The sequence below is a fragment of the Danio rerio genome, chromosome 14 (genome assembly GCF_049306965.1).
Source record: "Danio rerio strain Tuebingen ecotype United States chromosome 14, GRCz12tu, whole genome shotgun sequence".
Classification (NCBI taxonomy): Eukaryota; Metazoa; Chordata; class Actinopteri; order Cypriniformes; family Danionidae; genus Danio; species Danio rerio.
Window position 1 is genome coordinate 17,025,071 of NC_133189.1, and position 23,868 is coordinate 17,048,938.

Sequence of the window (23,868 nt, forward strand, 5' to 3'; positions counted from 1 at the left end):
CGCCTGGTTTTAGACCACAATGATTCATCTATATTGTGTAGGTCCTCTATTTGTGGCCAATAGGCTACACGCTACAGCATTAACTCATCTTGAGAATGACTGGCCAGAGGGATTTTGAGCCATTCATCTTGCAGAATAGTGGCCTGGTCACTACGTGATGCTGGTGGTGGAAAACATTTCCTGACTTGCTCCTCCCAAGCACCTCAAAAGTAGCTGAATAAAAGCGCTTCTTTTGGGCTTCTCCACACTCTCCTGGATTGACAGTTAAGGCCAATGGACTCATCAGAGAACAATACATGTTTCACATTGTCCGCAGCTATTTTTGTTGCTGGCACCATTTAAATGACATTGGCAGGAGCACTGAGGTGCACATTTAATTCTGCAGTGAGTTGGGCAGCTGTTGTTTTATGTTTTTTTAGATACAATTCTGTTTACCCAGACATCCTTTTTAGATAGCTTCTTCTTCCATCCACAGTTACTTTTTGGTGGTGTGGCTCTTGATACATCACAAAGACTTGCTGTGTTGGTCACAGATGTGCCAGAGAGACACTCACCAACAGTCCTCTTTTGAATTCTAATATGTCCCTAAAATGTTGTGTGTATTAGTCTGCTGGTGGAATATTCAGTCAATAAAGACTGACCATCATGCCATGCTGGTTAAATTTATTCAACACTCCAGCAGTAAAATGGCTAGTGTTTCAGTTTGATTGTCCAACTTTTGTGGGTATATATATATATATATATATATATATATATATATATATATATATATATATATATATATATATATATATATATATATATATATATATATATATATATATATAATTTAAAATAGCTTTTTTCCTAACAGAAAAATCTCCAAAGTTGGCCAAGTTGTGAAGAGGCAGTAATAGTGGAAGTAGACAGCAGAGGGCACTGGTGTAAATATCTGGATACAAAAGACAAATTTTTCTGCCAACAGGGTGAATTTGATCAGAGCTTCTGTTTGTTTGTGTGTGTGTGTGTGTGTGTGTGTTTTATATCATTATTATTTCAGCCTGCTATGCCGATTTGCTTCTATAAATCTTTTGTGAGTTTGTTGTGTTTAATTTGACTTTGTGCCCAAGTCACCCTCTGTTGCTGTGGACAAGGCTTTATGTCTTCCAAAAACAAGGGAAGTAAACATAGCCGAATCAATTCAGCCTTACATCCTGCCCCAGCCTCTCTGACTGATTGACATGTCTAAAGATTTGAGTCTGTGATGTGAGGCTCATTAACTTTTTTTTTCTCAAGGGTCTGGGCCGATCTGTATGGGAAAGGGTTGACATCATTGCTAGAAAGGCTGCTTCGAGTGTGTTGGTTCAATGTGCGAGTTTGCCCCACTTACCCTGTCATAGTGCTTGGCTGTTGCCTTGGGAAAAGCTGTTGCGCACGAGTGATGTCATGGCCGTGTTTTCAGCGATTGTATCTGACATCTTTTATCTTTGTGCATGCCCAGCTTTGGCCGAGGCAGGTTAGATCTCCTGTTAAAGAGTCCGGTGTCATTTATCCACAGGCTTTCACACAGCCTCTTGCTATTTTAAGTAACACGTGAATAGAAAGAGGGTCACTCGTGATTCATTGATTCGCCTCTATGAAAGTGGAGTTTTGGCCAAGCGGTATTTAATTCAGCAAAGCTGTTTTGCAGCATTTGTTTTGATCCCCAATTTGTCGACCCACATATTTCAGGTCGTATCAGCTCAGTGTGCCCATAAAACAATGACCACATGTATTTCAGTTTGAGAACCAGCCCCCACTTTTTATTGTGCTGTGTGAGTTGAGGTAAACTGTTGATTTAGAGTTTGATATTTGCATTGTCATGGTTACTACTGTGTGAGCAGAGCAAATGTGTGCTACCAACACAGACAGTTTCTCACCATTTCTGTGTATCTCTAGACCACTACTTGAACTGTTTGCTTAAGCTCTGCTTAATTATGCCTACATTATGTGTTCTCTTACAATGATGACCCATGTGACCCATGTTCTGTAAATGATACTATGGTAGGGGTCATAAAAGACAAAAAACAATTTATGTTCATAATTGTTCAAAACAGTTCACTTTAAGTACCGTATACCTCCAGGTCCAGTGTTCTGTCAATTTGTCCTATACCTTGTCAGATGGTCCTACCTCCCATTCAAAAAGTATGTAACACATCTTGATGATGAAATACAGTGCATCCAGAAAGTATTCATAGCACTTCACTTTTTCCACATTTTTTGTTATAGCCTTATTCCAAAATGGATTGAATTAATTTATTTCCTCAAAATTCTACACACATTACCCCATATTGACAATGTGTAAAAAGTTTTTTTTTTTTTTGTTGATGCACTTCTGGCAGCAATTACAGCCTCAAGTCTTTTTTAAATATGATGCCACAAGCTTGGCACACCTGTCTTGGGAATTTTTGCCCATTCTTCTTTGCAGTACCTCTCAAGCTCTATAAGGGTTTGATCGGAAGCAGTGTACAGTCATATTTAGAATCTCCAGAATATTCACAGAATTGTTGTGAAGCCACTCTATTGATATTTTGGCGGTGTGCTTTTGGTCACTGTCCTGCTGGAAGATGAACCGTCGCCCCAGTCTGAGGTCAAGAGCACTCTGAAGCAGGTTTTTTATTTAGGATGTTTCTGTAGGGATGGTATTAGCCTAGTGATGAGCGCTGCCTGGTTTTCTCCAAACATAATGCCTGGCATTCACTCCAAAGAGATAAATTTTAGTCTCATCAGACCAGCGAATTTTGTTTCTTATGGTCTGACAGTCCTGCCGACGCCAAATCCCTGGAAGCGAGTGGCTTTCGTTTGGCCACTCTACCATACAGGCCTGATTGGTGGATTGAGGCACAGATGATTGTCCTTCTGTAAGGTTCTCCTCTCTTCACAGAACAATGCTGGAGGTCAGACAGAGTGACCATTGGGTTATTGATCATCTCCCTGACTAAGGCCCTTCTCCCCCGATCACTCAGTTTAGATGGCCGGCCAGCCCCAGTAAGAGTTCTGGTGGTTCCAAACATCTTCCACTTAGGGATGATGGTGGCCACTTTGCTCATTGTAACTTTCAGATCAGCAGAAATGATTCAGTAACCTTCCCCAGCCTTGTGCCTCGAGACAATCCTGTCTCAGAGGTCAGACAATTTCTTTGTCTTCATGCTTGGTTTGTGCTTTGACATGCACTGTTAACCCTGGGACCTTAAATAGACAGGTGTATGCCTTTTCAAATCATGTCCAATCAACTGAATTTACTACAGCTGAACTCCTATTAAGCTGCTGAAACATCTCAAGAATGATCAGTGGAAACAGAATTTGTTTATTCATTTTATTTTCAGTTTAGTCCCTTTATTAATCTGCGGTTGTCACAGTGGCATAAACTGCCAACTTATCCAGCATATGTTTTACACAGCAGATGCCCATTCAGCTGCAACACATCTCTGGGAAACATCCATACACTCTCATTCTCACTCATACACTACGGACAATTAAGCCTACCCAATTGACCTGTACCGTATGTCTTTGGACTGTGTGGAAACTGGAGCACCTGGAGGAAACCCACTTGAGCGTGGGGAGAACATGCATACTCCACACAGAAATGCCAACTGACCCAGCCGAGGGTCGAACCAGCAACCTTCTTGCTGTGAGGCGACAACACTACCTACTGCGCCACCATGTCACCCCCAGAATGTACCCGAGTTCAATTTAGAGCTTCACGTCAAAGGGTGTGAACACTTATGTTCATGTGATTATTCAGGTGTTTTTTTTATAGATTTGCAACAATTTCAAAAAACCTCTTTTCACATTGCCAATATGGGGTATTGTGTGTAGAATTTTGAGGAAATAAATTAATTTAATCAATTTTGGAATAAGGCTTTAACATAAAAAAAAGTGAAAAAAGTGAAGCGCAATGAATACATTTCGGATGCACTGTATGCTACCCATTAGTTTGTGCTACCAATGTAAGTTTTTTGTAAATTAGATTTACGTGGCATGTGCAGATGTAATATCACCCCACCTAAACCCGTACCCCAACATCAGAACCATCTGAATAGTAGCATGATTTAATGGGTACACCAGGTTTCCCCAGACCATTTTCCCATGGCATTTCCATCATCAGTATAGCAACTGATTCTAAATCAAGCACTGCATTCAACAAAATCAACAATTATATGGGGGATGCTGGTATCGCTGCATTGTTTTCATTTTGTGGTGTGGGTTTTCTTATAAAAGATGTACCATAGATTTATAACAGCTAAACAGCTAAAATGATTACTCAGTTCAGGCAAAGGCAATATGTCTCATAACATAACATGTCACTGTTACTATTGTGGTTACACCATCCTTCAAGTAGGGAATAGTGTCTGACTGCAGAATTGCATAGTCAAGATAACGCAATCTCAGACATGCAATCTCAGACACAATGCACTCAATGGAGCTAGTGACATTACTGTGAGGGGTAGGTGGGGCTAAGTGTGCCCATTAATAGCATTGCATGTGTTGTAGAAAGTTGCGCTGGATCTCGACAAACATCTTCTAAGTTTCAAAAAATAGGCTGAGGTCTTCGAAGTTATCAAGTTGAAGCAGAAATTCTGCTCTACATGCAGCTAAGCTTGCATTCTCCAAGTAAGAGCTACTGTAATTTAGTTATAGAACTAAAATTCTTTGCAGTTCTTGTTGAGCAAATAATGCTGGTAATTTCTCCTGTTTGAAGGCCCTTTAAGGGACAATGCAACCAAAATGTAATTTACGTCATCATTTACTCACCACTCGAGTTTCTTTCTTTAAAAATATCTGGAATGCATCAACTTTCTCATATTTACCTATTTTTTTTTTTGACCTCATCCCATCAAAAATGTACAAAACAAATCCCCCTTATATACATTTGATCTTTTTTTTTAATCTGTTACACTTAAGAAAGATCTGTCACTTATTTAATTATTCATCTTTTGGGTGTAACTTTTCTTTTACAAGAATGAAAGATGCTTTAAATAATTAGCTGTGTTAAATTTGTAATTCTGTGTGTGAGAGTTTAGTTAGTTTAGTAGTTTTTAATTATTATTATGAGTTTAACCTGGTGTGCAGCTGAATAAAAAATATCATAGGCTTTAAGTGTTTTAAGAAAATCAAAAAAGTCTTATATTACATGTTAGGTGTTCTCTGTAATCTGATGTTCTCTGCTGTTTTTTTTTTTTTTTACCGGCAGTGATCCTCTGAAGTTCCTCTGATTCAACTGTTTGCGATGGTATCTACTGACAAGACCCGTTATTAAAGAGCGTTCCATTACCTCTATGCGTTTTGGTTTTGGCAGCAACTGGACTATTGAAGATGCTCATAATTATCTTTTGTTCTCTAACCATGTGAAATGCGGTACCACAGGTATATTCAACTCTCGGCATTTTGCAAATTGAAAACTGATCTTGTTAAGGTACACCGACAAATAAAAAAATTACTTACATATTATTTATCCTATATAGAATTCCAAACGTTTATGATTTTCTTTTGTCTTTTGAACACAAAGGAAGAAATTTTATGAATGCTGTACAACAGACACAAACAGACATCACACATAGAGAAGGCAACTATGAAAGTCAATCTTCAAAATATATTTTGTGTGTGTGTGTGTGTGTGTGTGTGTGTGTGTGTGTGTGTTTTCAGCAGAAGTCAGAAACTCAAACAGCAGTGTCACAAAGGGTAAGTAAATGATAAATTTTTTTTATAGGAACTTTTTATGTTTTGAAATGTGTGATGCATGAAATGCAAACAGTCCTTGTGTGTTTTAAGTTTAGGCTGGTAACATACGTGTGTAGGTTCTTTAACTTATTATTCATTTAAAGTAATTGCTAAATGTCCCTCAAGCCTCTATGTTTGTGTAAACGTTTTTAAGGAATCAATTCTGTTTCATAAACCATCATGGCTGTAGCTAAAATCTTTTAATACTTGGGGTCTGGTCAAACCCCACTTGTAAAACGTTTACTTATGACTTCATTCGGCAATGATGTTACTCTTAGGGTCTTGGGAATGTGTATCCCTCCCAAAATCTGCTTCATCAGACTTTTACAGACTCTTTCTGAAAAAAATAAAAACCTAAAAGACAAAAAAAAGTCAGTCTTAATTCTGTAAAACAATTCTTAAACCATTTATATTACAACTATTTCATTGTGTGAAAAAAGCTCCAAGGCTGATTATTATACTGTAAAACCCCAAAAGGTAAGGTAACTCAAACTATTTGTGGAAACTGATTGCAACAAACCATTTAAGTAAAAATAAATAAATAAATAAATAAATAAATAAATAAATAATCCTAATGAGTACTGTGAACTTAATCCTATTGAGTAAACGAAGCAATTTGAGCACAGTAAAACCCGATAAATGAAGAGAACTCAACTGAGCACTGTAAAAGGTTAAGGCAACTCAAACTGTTTGAGGAAACCGATTGCTACAAACCATTTGAGTAAAAAAAAAAACTGATCTATATGAGTACTATGAACTTATTCCAATTAAGTTAAAGTAATGAGGTATTTAAATAACTAATTTCCTTCAACACTGAATTCAAAACTCTTTTCAAATGAGTATTAACTTTAATTAACTTTCAGTAAACTTTGAGGGAACCACTCATTTTATTTGATAAAGTTGACTGTTGGGGTTTATAGTGTAAAGAATAACAGGGTGGATCACTTAATATTATAAACTGTTTACACAATGTACAACTTGAACTTGTTCATTAACACAACTTACAGTCAGCTAAAGGTCATAGCTGTAATTCAGCTGTCATGTTTTAACTTGACAAATCACATTATGTCTGCTCTCATTGTGCCAGACTGTTACAGGAGAGGAAGAATAAATTAAGCAAAACCACAGCAGCTGCCAGCTGTGAGTTCTTAAATATCAGGTGCTCTGTGTTTGATTCATGCCTGTAGCCTCTAGTTAATGTACATGTCAGCCTGTCTACTCATTTTATAGCCTCATATTATTAGAATTTTTGTTTGCCTGAACAACACAAGTATGTGGGAAAAGGCAGCCTTTTAAATTCAAGATTTTTCTTGAAGCGCACTTTTTTATTGCTTTGGAATGAGAAACTGTGTGATGTTTTTTTTTAGAGGCACAGGTTGTATTGTAGATTCGCCCCAAGCAGTTGTTTAAGCATTTAAATGTCTAGACTCCAGACTTATTTAGATGAGCAATTTCGATTGGGTATGTAAAGCATGTGCTCTCTCTGCTTCTACAGTGCTTAGGGACTTATATTGTACAACAAAATTTAAAGTGATGTAGGTACAAATTGGTGTTTTTTTTTTTATAAATGCATGTTTCATGCACAGTGCTCAACATAAGTACACCCTATTTTGAAATATTTTTATCTATTTCTCAGTAAATATGGGTAATATATATTAGTGTATCACAGCAAATTCATCAGAGTTAAATTCTCGGTGTTGAAGCATTTCAGAGTAAAGTGTTGACGTTAAAGAGTTAGATTTTGATAAATGAATATAATAAGAGTTAGAATTGATTTTATTCAGTGCGAAATCAAGGAGTTATCTTTTTTACTCTTTGTGGTGTTATTTCCAACATCCGGGAATTCATGCAGCTCCCGTCACTGAAGAATTTTCCAGACGCCATTTTCCATCTGAGGTTTAGAACAGCAACTGGTGAGTCAAACTACCTAAATGTTGGTATTTTACTGACTTTCTTTAAGGAAATACAGTTGTAAACATATTGTTAAGTTAATAACTTTAGAATGTAGTGACAATTTTAAACTTCTGAGGTTCATTCATGGTCGTTTGTGTATCTAGCTTAACTGCATTACTATTGACTTCTTTTCAAGAATGTTTTTATATATGCTAACGCATACATAGTGCATAAAAACATCAAATGTACATGTTCAACACATTTCTGTCACGCTTAAAGCCATTTTGTGCGTTGTTACCCATCTGTAAAATAAAATCGACACTTCTCCTTTAATTCAAAGCAAACTAGCGAGGGAATCCCCTCTGCCCGGATGCTAACGGCAACACAGGACGGTTTCCATAAGCTCTGGAGTTTCTAAAACATATCTGGTGAGTAAATAAACATATGCTTACTTGTAAAAGGCTTCCTGACTAAAACATATGATTGTTTGTTATCAGTGTATGTTAATTTGGTTATTTTAAACACCGCGGTCCTTTTAAACTGGTTCATTCGTGGCCGTCCATATACCGTTAAGTTAGTTCATAGACTCGCGTGATAACGTACGCTTGAATTATATTAAGTGTTGACAACCATTAAAGTCGGAATGTTAACATTAATGTCTTTAAATGACCGCGTTTGCACTTTCTCAGACATTTGACGTTACAGAAGTCTCCCGGAAGTTGCGGGACTAACGTTAACGTTATCCCGCAAATGCACAGAGACTCCCAGATGCCCAAGTAGATGCCCGCAAATGAATGATAATCTCCCGGAAATGGCGCGTCTCCCGCCCGGTCATTAAACACTTTGCACACCCCTCTCCACCGCATCCCTCCCAGCTCTTCAGGTACGTCGCGCGCAAGTCACCCCCACCGCTCTTTAGGTACGTCGCGCGCAACTCACCCCACCGCTCTTCAGGTACTCATCTCTCCCGCTACCTCCCGCAAATCAACTCTGTATCCCCCGAAAATGACTTTTCCCAGCTCGGGGTGTCTGACGTTAGTAAGTTAGGCTATTTCTGTAGTCAGGAACATCTTAGTCAAGCTTTTTCTCCCGCACGATATTGTGCTTAAAACTAGGCTAAACTTAGCATGTACTGTACACAACATTTCCGTTTTATTAAAGACAATTTAGTACGTTGTAAACAGCCACCTGTCTGTAAAATTAATAAACTGATTCATATTTGAGCAGCCTAATGATGATACAGGTTTGATTTGTAGATTTATTATCAATAATCAACATCTGAATCAAAAGATATCTGAAAAAGTGTGAGGCATACTTTGTGATGTTTATCTCTCTTTTTTATCTGAAGGTTATGCATACACGTTAGATACTAATGTTTTGTTGTTTTTTTTAACAGCCACAGTTCTCTATACAATAACACAAGACCGTGTGACGGTGGCTGATTAGAGATGGATGGTGTATTTCCAGAGTTGGTGAAATGACCAAGCACACCTTCTTGGTCATCTGTGGTGATAATAATTAAGGTATGTTTGATAAAGTTCTGTATTTTTTTTCACAATAAGCTAAGAGGGTATTAGAGCATTAGAGAATAACAAATGACATGAAGGTGATAAGTTTTGTATTGTGGGTGAACTGTTACTTAAATAATGTTTTGCTCTTTGCTTTGCACTTTTCCTCTTCTGCTTATCCTAATAGTTAAGATTATATTTGGACCTGAAACATCTGCTAGACTCCAGGAAAGGTGGCGTCAATACTGGTCCTGAAAGGGCCTAACAAGTTGAATCTGGTAAAGAAACACGCACGCACGCACGCACGCACACACACACACACACACACACGCACACGCTTACAGAAAACTTTAAGTTTATGAATATATTTTACACTGTGGCCAATATTTTGGGGACGTCAGCATCACTAAATGATATAAAAGATTTTAAGCTCCTCTAAATTTTGCTCCAAGTGTTGTGTTAAATTCAGGATTCTGGACAGACAGCTGCCTGTTTTTCCAGTTCTAGTCATAGTGGTTAACCTAATTGTTTTTGGAGATCCAACAGTGATGTATGTGTTTTTTTCTACTTTTCCATATCCTGTCACCTCAACCAGCTGGGAGAGTCAAGTTGTGGATCATCATGAAGATTTTCAAAAGGTGAGTTTAGATTTCTTGAATGTTTTATTTACTTTAAATGTTCTTTTAAATATATCATAGAATTTGATTGCAATTTGTTTTCAAACATTTATCTTAGTCATGCTGGAGTCTTGAAGAGTTCTTAGAAGAGCATCACCCTATATCCGTGCATCAGGAACCACCAGACAAGCGATCAGCAGCTACTACATTGTCATGGATAAAAAGGTCATCCTGTGGCTGGGAAGCACTTCATTCACAGGACATGCTTGATGAGATTTCCAAGCTCCAGTTTGTTTTCACACAAGTTTACAGCATTTATACCTTCATTTAAACTGCTGTGTTTGATATGGAGGACCAAGGAAACACCAAAAGTGAAAGATTTGCACGCCAAGTTGTTTAAAATGTAATTTCAGAAGAAAACTATGAGTTCAGAAGAAAACTATGAGTGATGATATATTGAACTTTCAAACTGCTCTGATGAAACATCAAGTTTGGACCAAAGGACTGAAACAGCCTTTTTGAGCACTGGTCATACATATTTTGTTGATACTGTCTGTACTAATAAAACATTTAAAGCATATTTGACATTGTTGCATTTTAAAAACTGAATGAATTGTTGAAGTGGTGAATGTTTTCAAATAAAATGTTTTTTCTTTTGTAATTTACAGTCTATTTGAGTTTTTTACCATATTTACACTCAAGAGAGTTGAATAAAATAATATATTACACCAGGCGGTGTTAAATATAGTTACATTTTTTAACTCTGCCCAGAGTTAAAATTAACCCTTACTTCGGTGTCAATATGCCAACCCTTTTGAAAGTGTTGATTTAACTCTGTTTTGAGTGGACCCCATGAGACACTTTCAAAGTGTTGAAATTAACACCCATAGAGTTGTTTTGGGTTCCCATATTTTGCTGTGTATTTGAACAAAACAGATTTATTAAACAGATATGTTTATTAAAATAATATTTTAGTCAAAGAACATAGAATTTAGAAATGGAAAGAAAATACATTTAAATCCATGTAAAATACTGCAAAAAAATTTACAAACTACAACATTTTGACACAATTGTATATATTTTTAGTTTGTCTTTCTTTTTCTTTTTTTCTTTTGGCCATTTTTCAAAACGTTATTTAATATTTTTTTACATATAAATTTGGCCAACAAATTTTATAACCATTATTGTATATTTACAATAATTAGTTATTGTATAACTGCAGTGTTGTCTGCATTTGTAAAGATTAAACTTTCATCTCTGTTACTGCAAGAAAAATAATAGATTGTAAACGTTTGTTAAAAATATCTGTTAATTACAGTTTCTGTTTTTTGTGATTCAACAAAGTTTTCTTTCTATTTTAACTTTTGATGTTAAAAAAGGGACTTTGAATTAAAATTAAATATTAGTAGTTTGAAATTATATAATGTTTGCAAAATTATAGACAAGTCTGTAAATTAACAGATAATATACTGGCAGTTTAATACAAGGGTTGTACCATACACTCTCAAAAATAAAGGTACAAGAGCTGTCACCGATGTGGTACCTTTTAAAAAAAATACAAATTTGTACCTAAAAGGTCCATATACTTAAAGGGTATTAGTACCTAAAAAGCACAGAAGTGTTCCTCTTAAAATTTGTAGGTACTAATATATACTTTTAAGGTACCAATAGGGACCCTTCAAATACAAATGTGTACCTTTTGAAAAGGTACCACTCCTGTGACAGCTAGCGTACCTTTATTTCTGAGAGTGTAATATAAAGCAGCACCAACCCAGACAATACATCACTTTAAACTATTAAAAATGTTCAAAAAAGTTACTTTATTTAACATTTCGAGTTTAAACGTAGATTAGAAGCATAAATAAATGTCGAAGAATAAAAAAGTAAAAACATGAATCACAAAATACAGATTACTGCTTATTTACGGATATTTTACAATGCAGCAATTACTAAATGTGGACAGTGTCACATATCTTTCTAATAAAATATAATATAAATTTAAGATTTACATCTCAAGATAAATCCGTCATCTTAACTAGTTTAACTATCTGATCCTCCTGTACTGCACCATGCACCCCTGGACAACACTTATCAAGGTGTCAGGGATGTAATAATGGGTGTTTACACTGTGACTTACATAAGTTGTCTCCACCCAATTATAATGGCTTCATTACAATCAAAGACGGTTTTGCCACTCCTCTACCTCAGGTAAAAGTATAGGGCATTAAATTGGTCAGGTTTAGATTTGAACATAATGTTTGTCAAAATAATTTTTTATTGAAAGCTCTACAATTATCGAGTTGCATAACCACACAGTACATCGAAACTCTAATTTTTAAATACTTTTTTTTTTGCACCGCTTTTGTTTCTGCGAGACTTTCTTTTAGTAAAAGATTTGTCTTTCTGTGAGCTTGAGAAATGCTAGCTGTTTCACTTGACATGCTTTCAAAGAAAAAAAGCTGATCCTGGCTTTGCCTCGTATCTTTTGAAGCAGCGAGATGGGTCAACTGCAGTGAAAGCTCAGAGAGATGTGTAGTTTGTTCAGACAGGATTACAAGTGCTGACAGCGGGTCTGCTGGCGTCTCCACAGAAATTTCCTGAATGTGCTGCATTATATTCTTACATCATTTCAGGGAATGCTTTTGGAAGATATTAGACTAAAGTTCTCTTTTGGAAAGAAAAATTACCAGTTTATTCTGTGCAGGGTTTGTTGGCATCTGTTCATGTGAAAGAAGGTAAATAATGGTATATCTGCAGGCATTAATGTCACTGACATCAGAGCTGATGATGTTTTCCACCGCCTCCAATTGTTCGCCTATTAAAGTCTTTTATCTTTAAAAATGATTTGATAATAATTTCAGAACAGGTTGAATCACAATTGATGATTTCCAACGTTTTTTATGACTCTTTAGTGTGACCCGTTTCAATTTTTTTTATAGCTGTACAAAAACTTGTATAGGCAGCAGTTTGCCAGTAACTTACTGGATGTAAATCAATGTAAATCAATTACAGCAATGAAACTGTATTTACATTTACAGCACTATTTATCTCGCAGTATATGTATTTGCAGTATTGTACATATTTACTGTAAAATATACAGTAATTCTTAAAATGCATCTTTAAAAAATAGTAACATGCTGCAGAATTGTCCTACAGTAAAATTCAGTTTATATTACAGTTCAGTTCGCCAGTAACTTATTGTAAATCATACAGCAAAAAACTCTATTTATATTTAAAGTGCCATTTATCTTGCTCTCTCTGTATTTGCAGTATCATATGTTTACTGTAAAATATACAGTCATGTTTACAATGCATCTTTAAAATATAGAAACATACTGGATAATTGTCCTACAGTAAAATTCAGTACATATTACAGTTCAGTTCGCCAGTAACTTACTGTAACTCAATTACAGCAAAATACAGCATTTACATTTACAGTGCCATTTATCTTGCTGCATATGTATTTGCAGTATTGTATATCTTTACTGTAAAATATACAGTCGTTTTTACAACGTGTCTTTAAAATATAGTAACATGCTGCATAACTGTCCTACTGTAAAGTTCAGGTTATAATACAGTTTAGTTTGCCAGTAACTTACTGTAAATCATGCTGCAAAAAACTGTATTTACATTTATAGCACTATTTATCTTGCTGTATATGTATTTTTAGCATTGTATATGTTTACTGTAAAATATAAAGTAATTTTCACAATGCATCTTAAAAATATAGTAACATTCTGCATAACTATCCTACAGTCAAATTCAGTTCACAGTGCAATTTAGTTTGTCAGTAACTTACTGTAAATCAATTACAGCAAAAACTGTATTTAAATTTTGTATATGTATATGAATTTACAGTATTGTAAATCTTAACTGTAAAATATACAATCATTTTAACAATGTGTCTTTAAATAGAAACAGGCTGCATAATTGTCCTATAGTGAAAGTCAGTTCATATTACAGTCAGATCATCAGTAACTTACTGTAAATCAATTACAGCAAAATACAGCATTTACATTTACAGCACCATTTATCTTGCGGTCCTACAGTAAAATGTGGTTCATATTACAGCCAAATACATTTAGTTATTCACCCAGCATCTTATTAATAAGACATCATCCATTGTATTTATTGTGTTTTGTTTTTTAATTCTACACCAATTCTGTTTTTCTTTTTTGTCTTAATTTCAATGCTATTTGTTAGATGGCATAGACCCTTGGCACCACCAAGGGGTGGGATGGGATATATGGAGAATTTTTGTATGTGAAAAAGAAAGTCATCCAAATTCACAGCTTACTTCTGCTTTGTAAAATAAAGTGGATATGCTTCAGTGAATTTTGTTTTCTTCACTAGAAGGAGTCATGGCATATTTGAGCCGTGTCCAGTCCTGGGCAAGCAAGCCAATTTTGTGCATCAGTCCCATTAGAAAGTCATTCACTTTGCCCCTCTTCCAGAAAAATGGATTAGTACCCTTACCCTAGGCCCCCCTCTTCAATGCAGTTACATAACCGTCCCACCTTGTAAGGCAAGAGCACCAGGGGAACAATGTGTTCAGTCAGCAGCTCATCCCAGTACCGCCTGAGTGCAGAAATCACTTGGTTTATTTGCCCAAAGACAATACTATGCTGTTCAGTTTGTTCAGACGCTAATTATCCCTTCTTATCACATCGTTCAGTAGCAGGAGTGTCACAAGTACTGTAAAAGATGCTCTGCAGCACACCCCCCTCTATAAACTTTTGAGACTTCAAGAAACACCTTTTTTTGCTCCGATAGTCATGCTCAGAGTAGCTTTCTTGTTCCTGAATGCTGCGACTGATGCATTTTTTTTTTTTACCAGAATTTATTATTATGGAAGATGGTTGTTTAATAACTTTCACTAATTAATCAGGTTAAATTAATGGCAGATATGAATTAAAACAAATATGGCACCTAAGAACTACTTTGCAATTTTACTTAATTTATAAAAGAATAATGACATTATATTTTAGGCGGTGTAATCTCACGTAAACATTGCACATTTTCAAAACTTGTATTTTATTAATGTGACAGAAGTACAAAGAAAACAGCTGACCTCTTGGTAAGCCTCTCTGCTCAAGCCAACGGTAGCTTAGTTTAAATTAATTTGCAGGAACTAGAAATTGCATAGTCATTGGGAAACATTGAAGATGCAAAGCTCAAATGGACTGTTTATGATAAATGGTAGAACATCTTTAGGTGATTGTTTCCTGAGAGAATGGGCAACAAAATTTATATTATTCCATTTCCTAAACACAAACCAGACAAAAATAATGTAAAAGTTGTTTCTTAATGTTACTTAAACATTTACCTACTCCATACTCTTGCTGCTTGCTGACTTGTTACTTACTTGCTTTAAATGAGCCGAAACAACACAATTCTTGAGTTTTTTGGGAGGTACAACTTTGTGTTCAGATTTATTTGGTGTTCATTCCACTTAAATTTGTAAAAACAAATTATGTTAAGTTAAATCTTTCATAATGTCTCAACACAAATTGAAAGCGTGAAACCCAACATTTTTTACAGTGCATAGTAAATTAAATTTAACTTAATCGATTTGTGTTGAAACAACATGATTTAGTTGAGTGGAACCCTGCATTTTTTTTATTTTTTTTTTACAGTTTTCACCTTAGTCCCTTTATTATACAGCGGAATGAACCGCCAACTTATCCAGCATATGTTTTCATGCAATGGATGCCCTTCCAGCCACAACCCAACACTGGGAAACACCCATACACTCTTGCATTCACACACATACACTACGGCCAATTTAGCTTATTCAATTCAGCTGTAGTGCATATGTTTGAACTATGGGGGAAACTAGAGCACCTGGAGAAAACCCACCCGAACACGGGGAAAACATGCAAACTCCTCACAGAAAAGACTGGTATCCACACAATTCCTGTTTGTTATCCCAACACAAATTGATAACGTTAACTTAATTGTTTTTACAAATTTAAGTGGATTAAACATAAAAAAGTAAGTCATCCCAAAATAAATTAAGAATTCTGTTGTAAATGTTCTTTTAAATAAGTAAATGGAGCAAGCATAACAAGTGTAACATGAGGATTTTCACTTTTGATTTTCTGTCAAATTAATCTTATTGAACAAATCATTTATTTTACTTTCCACGGTTTATTTAAGTCCCACTTGAATGTTCCATGATGACAGGAGGTCATTATGTTGGTGGTCTGTTGTCATGTTTCCATCCACCTATTTTATGTGCATTTTTTAATATCACATAAAACTGCTTAGTAGAAATGCCAAGATGTGCATAAATTTTGAAAAAAAAAATGAGTAGGATAAACATTTTATCTATAATAAGTAAAAAACTGCACAAAAACTACTATGGAAACACATTTACTAAATAAATTCCAGCATGTGCATCAAAAAGTAATGTGATAACAAAAATGTATGTGAACCAGCAAACCGACAACATTGTTAAACATCTGAAATGTTGTTTTGGTCACTCTAAAACCTCTTAGCTAATGTCTGTCATTAAAGTGGCTGCGCTCCTATGGCCTTGTTTCTTCAAAAGCCACAGCACAATTATTGCATTTCATCTTCATTCACATGCAATCATTACATTACAAGGTTCATTTATATATAAATGCCCACAGTGCTCAGCAAGAAATTTTAGGTTTAATAGATGTCTAGATATCTAAATGTAAACAGCTTGGCTTAAACAAGGCTAAACTTGGGCTGTCAGTGAAAATCTAATAGACATCTAAGAATAGCCCAAAACTAAAGTCATCAAATAGACAGATTAGACAGACTTTGATTCATTTCTGTTTATTTGATGACTAGTTTTGGCCTGTTCTTAGACGTCTATTAGTTTTTTCCAGAAAGCCCAAACTTAGCCTTGTTTGAGCCAAGACGACTAGACGTCTATTTGACATCTATTAAACAACTTTTAAAAACAAAAAAAGCTTTCTTCTCCTACCTTAAATTCCAGATTCTTTTTGATATTTGGTGCCAACGACTGTGTTCTTTTAGACTCATTGGATAGAAAATATACTTTATTTGAAAATGTTTTACCCAATTTTTTCAAATTTAATTAACATTGCTGGATGGAAACCGCTTTTGTAACTCACTTAACATCTGTGTTTGCAGCAACAGTAACTAAGAGGCCGGTTGTGTGTATGTGTGTGTGTGTGTTTGTGTGTGTGTGTGTGTGTGTGTGGGGGGGGGGGGGGGGGGGGGGGATCGAAATTGATCGAAAATCAATTCTAGTGTGAGACAGAAAAAATTTATTGTATTCTCTAATTCTTCACAAAATCTTTAAAAAACGTTTTAGGATTTTAATGGCAGCAACAAACAAATTGGTGGACAGGGGCCTTTTTTACCACAGTATCACATTAACTTTCCTTTTGCTCCACAATTGTTTAATTGGTTGGAAAGTAAGAAGACCAATTGAAAAAAAAATTGCAAGCAAATAAGCATACAAGACTCGAGCTGCTCAAGTGCTTTGTCATCATTGTAAATATGAGACAGATCTGGACTGCAGTTAGACCAGTCAAGCACATTCCCCCTTTTGTCTACTTAAAAAAGACCGTTGTAGCACACGCAGAACGAAACCTGTCATTGTCCTGATCCAATAATTATGGACTCCCCATGAAAGACGGTATTTTGATGGCAGTATGTGTTTCTTTACTATTCCAATATATGCCTTCAAGTCAATACCTTCCCACACATGCTGCACCGACACACCATGACAGATGTTTGCTTTTGAATCTGTTGCTCATGAAAGTCTGGAGGGTGTCTTTGGTCTTTTGCACTAAGAACTTCTTTTTTCCCCAGAAACAAGTTTAAATGCTGACTTATCTGTCCTCAGCACACATTTTGACTTTGACTATTTAAGATAACCTCAGGCCTAGAGAATCAACTGGCAGCAACACTGCACTGACATACTTTCTCCTTGAGTAACAAATACTCAAGTTGTATTTCTTGATTTTAGCGGTCAGAGCTTATGTGGCTATATTTTACAGCTTTTTAAATGCAATGTCATCTGAGGCCCAAAGATCATGCTGAATTTTTCACAAAATGTTTATATAGTTATTATTATTATTAGCCCCCCCCTGTTTATTTTTCCCCCAATTTCTGTTTAAAGGAGAGAATATTTTTTTCAGCACATTTCTAAACATAATAGCTTTAATAACTCATTTCTACTAACTGATTTATTTTATCCTTGCCATGATGACAGTAAATAATACTTTACTAGATATTTTTCAAGACACTTCTATACAGCTAAAAGTGACATTTAAAGACTTAACTAGTTTAATTGGGATAATTATGCAGGCTAAGGTAATTAGGCAAGTTTTTGTTTAATTGTGGTTTATTCTGTAGACTATTGAACAAATAAATAGCTCAAAGGGGCTAATAATTTTGACCTTAAATTTGTTTTAAAAGAATTATAAACTGCTTTTATTCTAGTCGAAATAAAACAAATAAGACACCGTCAAAATTTTAAAGGGAATTAATAATTCTGATTTCAACTGTACATTCTTTGGGATTTTGCATAGAGAAATGTGATGTGATGACACTTTTCTCATGAAATTAAGCCAAATGTAATGACCTGATCCAGGGTTGCACTATACAAAATGGTGCTAAATACCAAAGATCAGGTTCTTTGGCTCATAATCATAAGGGAACAACACCTATATTTAATAGTGATACTAGCACCTTTAACCACCCCAATGATCCACTAAACAACTATATATATATATATATATATATATATATATATATATATATATATATATATATATATATATATACACATATATATGAGGTCTGATGAATTTAGAGCATTTTGCATCAACTTTTCAAATATTATATATATATATATATATATATATATATATATATATATATATATATATATATATATATATATATATATATATATATACATATATATAAATATATATATAATATTTGAAAAGTTGATGCAAAATGCTCTAAATCCATCAGACCTCTTTACTTTTAAATTAGCATTTTCTATCAGGCTTCTCTGATAAGGTTAAACAGTTTCATTTTATATGTAATGAAAAGGTTATTAGCTAAAAAATAAAATGCTTTTTTTTTTAAATGTCACTTTAGACAATTCTTTAGTTTTTAACAAGGTAAATCCCCTTGTGCTTTTTTTATTTATTTTTTTTATTTGCATCAACCTCTAAATCCACCTATTGGGGCAAGACAGTGTAATTAGTTGAAAAATCACTAAAGAAGCAATTAGAAATTATTTTACCAAACTTAAAGCACATTACACAAACCACCTAAAATTAAAAATATATAAATCTGTCAAGTAAGTGGTGAGTCATTCCGCTGTGATAAATCAGGGAAAAAGCAGAAGGAAAATTATTGAATAAAATGATGAAATCTGTCAAGTAAATGCATTAATCATGCAGTAATCAATAACATTAAAATTGACATTTAATAAATCTTAAACTGTTGTCATTTCTCATATTTGGGATTTAGATTTAATTTAAGTAGAGCAATGTAAACATTACAAACATTGTAAACTAAGCTTGGTAGATTCAAATAATGTAGAGTAAAAACATTGTGAAACATCAATATCTGTGCATTGTCCATTTATATTAAAAGCTTATCAGATCTATAGGTATTATGAAGTAATACCAGTAATGTATTGTTTTATACAATATATTTAGCTTTTTTAAAAGTTGCTTAAATTAGCAATTAAAACACAAGATAGGCCTACTGGGCAAAAACGGGATGCCTCCCAGACAATTTTAGAAACTGTTATTCAATCATTCTCACCATACTTAAAGTCTTGGTCCCGTGTTTATCCTCATAGCATCCACGTGTGATGAAAGAACGGCATCTTAACTCTGTCTTTCATAAAAAGAAGTTGTTGTTTAATGTATAAATCGGACTTATTCAAAGTAGCGTCGCTGTGCAAAAACACGTTGTGAATGCATGCACCTCCGACTGTACATTGTGTTTTCTTTTTCTTACAGTTTTAAGGCAAGGGACGTTTTCATTTGCCATTCACTGACAGACAGACAGGCTCATCCAGTTCATCAAACTTCGTCTTTTAAAATCGAAATCCAAAGCAGAATAAAACAGTCTCCTCATAAAAGCCGGCGTATCAGCGCGCTGCTTATTAAAAAAGTATGATTCCATTTGCACCTTCTGATTAGTTCTCGGGATATAGCGGCTTTTGCTGTCAAAGTGGTGTTTCTAGCGGCTTTTGCCAACAAACTATTTTTTCTGAATGCGCTGACGCTGGGATTTAGATGATTAGAAGCAATTCTTTTTTTTTTATGGTGTACTACGTGCCCAAAACATCCTTTCAATGTCATTATCTCATTTTTGGCGAAAGTATCGTATATGCTAACAAGTTCGAGATTTGTTGTTAGGACCACATGTCTGTGACACTACATGCATTGAAGCGAAATACTGTTTGAAAAATTTCAAAGGGGGTTAATAATTCTGATTTCAACGGTACATTCTTTGGGATTTTGCATAGAGAAATGTGATATGATGACACTTTTCTCATGAAGTTAAGCCAAATGTAATCCAGGGTTGCACTATACAAAATGGTGCTAAATACCAAAGATCTGGTTCTTTGGCTCATAATCATAAGGGAACCACACCTGTATTTAATGGTTGGTGATACTAGCACCTTTAACCACCCCAATGAACTATATATATATATATATATATATATATATATATATATATATATATATATATATATATATATATATATATATATATATATATATATATATATATATAGTTATATAAGTATATATATATATAGTTATATAAGTATATATATTCGAAAAGTTCAGATTCAAAACCCTCTAAATTCATCAGACCTCTATAATTTTAAATTAAGTTGAAAACACAGAATTTTTTATTATTCTGGATGATAGAATTTGCAACTGCATCAGAAGTACACAACACCCAGCCATCACATTTTGCATGACGCAAAACTCTTTTTAAATTAGTTCAGTCCATCTGGTGTAATGCTGTGTAAATCCATTGTCTTGGATGATATAGTTTACCTTGGGCTCCAGCCCTTTTCCTCCTTGGTGATCCTGTTTATAATCCTTAAAACTGTAGAAATATCAGGAAATAGGGTGAGATTTACAACAGCCAATACAGGCAGCAATCTATTGTCAGCAGATTAAAATGTTGACAGGACTACATCATTTTATATTGGGTCAAGGAACTAAAAATCAGAATTTATCGTGACTATAGTGTGACTTACATAAGGATAGGTTTGTTCATTCTGTTATCTGACTGATGTTCACTGATTCACAGTGCGACTGTGGCCTGGGTTCATGTGCCTATGAGAACTAAAGAGGAAATCGGGTTGGCTTAAGGCAACTGTGGAAATGCCTAGAAAGGAAGCCAGAGGAAAGGGCGTTATAAGAGCCTGTCTGGCAACAGCCATCATAGAATACAATTAAAAGCCCAGACAGGTTCATATTCCTTAATAAATCTGCCATGTCTCTTTAGGTTTAAAGGAATAGTTCACCAAAAAAGAAAAAAGAAAATTACCTCAAGGCATCTTTGGTGTATATGACTTCCTAGCGTTATATCAGGGGTGCCCAAACTTTTTCTTATGAAGGCCCAAACATCAAACTTGATTGAGGGTGGAGGGCTGAAGTTAAATCTACCAAAATATAACATTAAAGTTGCCATGGTAATGACCTTATTAATAATATTTAAAAATAAATGGAAAAACTGAACTTCTTACAATAAAAAACTTTTATAACACAATGATGTTCAGTGCTGAATATGCTAGTCAAGATGATTTGCCTTGATTTGCTCATCGATAATCCTTCGAGTGACAGTATTTACATTTTTAAAAATCTGATTCACGCACTACATTTAATTGACAGATTTAATTTCAGTTTGCTTTTTGTAGCTTAACAATTAAACAAACAAACAAACAAACAAACAAACAAAAAAGTTACATTAAAATGAGAAATGTCTAAATGTCATCTCTGTGTTATTAATTCAGTCAGAGTAGCTTTTATTAAAGTAATTTTATCCTGGCTATATGCTGTATACTGGTGTTGGGTAGTGGCCATTTTTGAAGCTTCCCAACACATGAATCAGATGTAAAAGGAAGCCATATACCATCAGGGCACTGAGTCATGTCATATTAAGTGGATCAATGTGATTTTGAAACTGAATTATTTGTAGCAGCTGTCAAATGCCACTTTTTGGCTATGACCATCAGGCCAGACAGAATCTGCAAAATCTTGCTAATTCTGTGCAGAATCGGCAGATTTATGCTGAATAATTTTGGAAGTAATAAAAAAAACTTTCAAGCATAAAATAAAAAATAAAATCTTTTAAAATTTTATTTGATGTTTATAATAGAAATCCAATTAGATCCACTTGTTTGGTAAACAAAGCAAGTCTATCATATAATAAACCTAATAAAAGAAAAAAAAGAGAAAATGTTATTTTTTAAACTTTATTCTATTCTATTCTTTTCTATTCTGCTACAATTGTCTAGGCGTAATATGTTAAGTCAGAGATATACCAGAAGTCACTGATTCGAGTTTATAGTTTAAAATTTTGAAATATTCCTTTCACATAAACACACTGATCTACACACTGTTAAAGCCAGAATTAAACGATAAATTAAACCCAAATTTTTCCCTAATTTCTGTTTAACAGAGAGAAGATTTTTTTAACACATTTCTAAACATAATCATTTTAATAATGTTGACAGTAAATAATATTTTATTAGAAAATTTTAAGACACTTCTATACAGTTAAAAGTGAAATAAATTAAATAAATTAAATTAAATGCTAAATTAGGGTAACTAGGCAGGATATGGTAATTAGGCAAGTTATTGTATAATAAAGGTTTGTTCTGTAGACTATCAAGAAAATATATAGCTTAAAGGGGCTAATCATTTTGACCTTAAAATGTTTTGTAAAATATTAAAGACTGTTTTTATTCTAGCTGAAATAAAACAAATAATAAACATAATTTGGGATATATTTGAGAAAGAAAATATTCAAAGGGGGCTAATAATTCTGACTTCAACTTTATATCAAACACCATTATATGGAAGAGCCAGGATAAAATTTAAAGCAACTCCAACTGTGTTCATGATTATACACAGAGGAGGTGTTATTGGGTATTTTTCTTGTTTGAGTAAACTATTTCTTTAAAACGTTAGTTGTTTCATAATATACATCGTCTACATTATAGGTAAACAAATTGAACTTCTCCTTGATCCACATATTTTATCATTCAATACCATGGCAGAAACTCAGTACATTGATTTATGTGGAGAATGTCAAAACAAAATGCTGGTTTTCAGCTAGTGAGCAACATATTGCAATGAAACTTTGAATGGCAAAAAATAATTATGTCATTTTAAAATGGTGCAAGGCTGTTGGTGCCAAATTAGCTAGTGTGAGTCTTGCAGGAACTATATGTAATTTAAAGAGAGGTTTACCTCACGCCATAATTTTGCCAAGTATGATGCAATCCTGGATTAGCATCTATATTGATGCTGGAATATAATTTTTTTTTTGAAAATGTAATCCAAACCTATTCCCTACCCCCTAAAATGTGGCAAGGTTGTTAGTGCCAAACTAGCTGGTGTGAGTCTTGCAGAAACTATAAGAAATTTAGAGAAAGATTTACAGCACACCATGAATTTGAAAAGTACGATGTGATCCTGGATTAACAGCTTTGTTGATTTTGGAACATAATTTTTGTTTGAAAATGTAATCCATACATATTCCCTACCCCTAAACCCAACCATAGCTGTAAATGATTCCCAAAATCAGAGGGGAATAAAAGTTGATTGGCTGATTGGAATGTTGATCACATAGATGTTGATCCTGGAACATGTCCTACTTGGTGAAATCAGGTTAGGGGTTTACAGTGAATGATCCGAACAGTGTGAGCTGCAGTTCTGTGGACGAAAATGCCTTGTTGATGCCAGAGGTCAGGGGAAAATAGATCACTGAATGCACAGCAAGTTATACTTTGAAGCAGATGGGTACACAGCAACAGAAGACCACACCAGGAGCCAATCCTGTCAGCTAAAAACAGTCTTACCAAAACAGCCAAATTTCATTTT

At 34.5% G+C, this 23,868-nt stretch overlaps 1 long non-coding RNA gene across 2 annotated transcripts; it reads left to right on the forward strand.

Annotated features, from left to right (window-relative positions):
• The first annotated feature begins 8,206 nt into the window (after nt 1-8,206).
• On the forward strand, nt 8,207-10,415 carry LOC137487515 (uncharacterized). Of its 2 annotated transcripts, XR_012390092.1 has the most exons (5): nt 8,207-8,515; nt 9,029-9,155; nt 9,333-9,418; nt 9,736-9,778; nt 9,876-10,415. It is a non-coding gene; the product is annotated as an uncharacterized lncRNA (long non-coding RNA). The 2 variants fall into 2 exon arrangements; XR_011006119.2 differs by lacking the exon at nt 8,207-8,515 and having other exon boundaries at nt 9,328-9,418.
• Nucleotides 10,416-23,868: the final 13,453 nt, after the last annotated feature.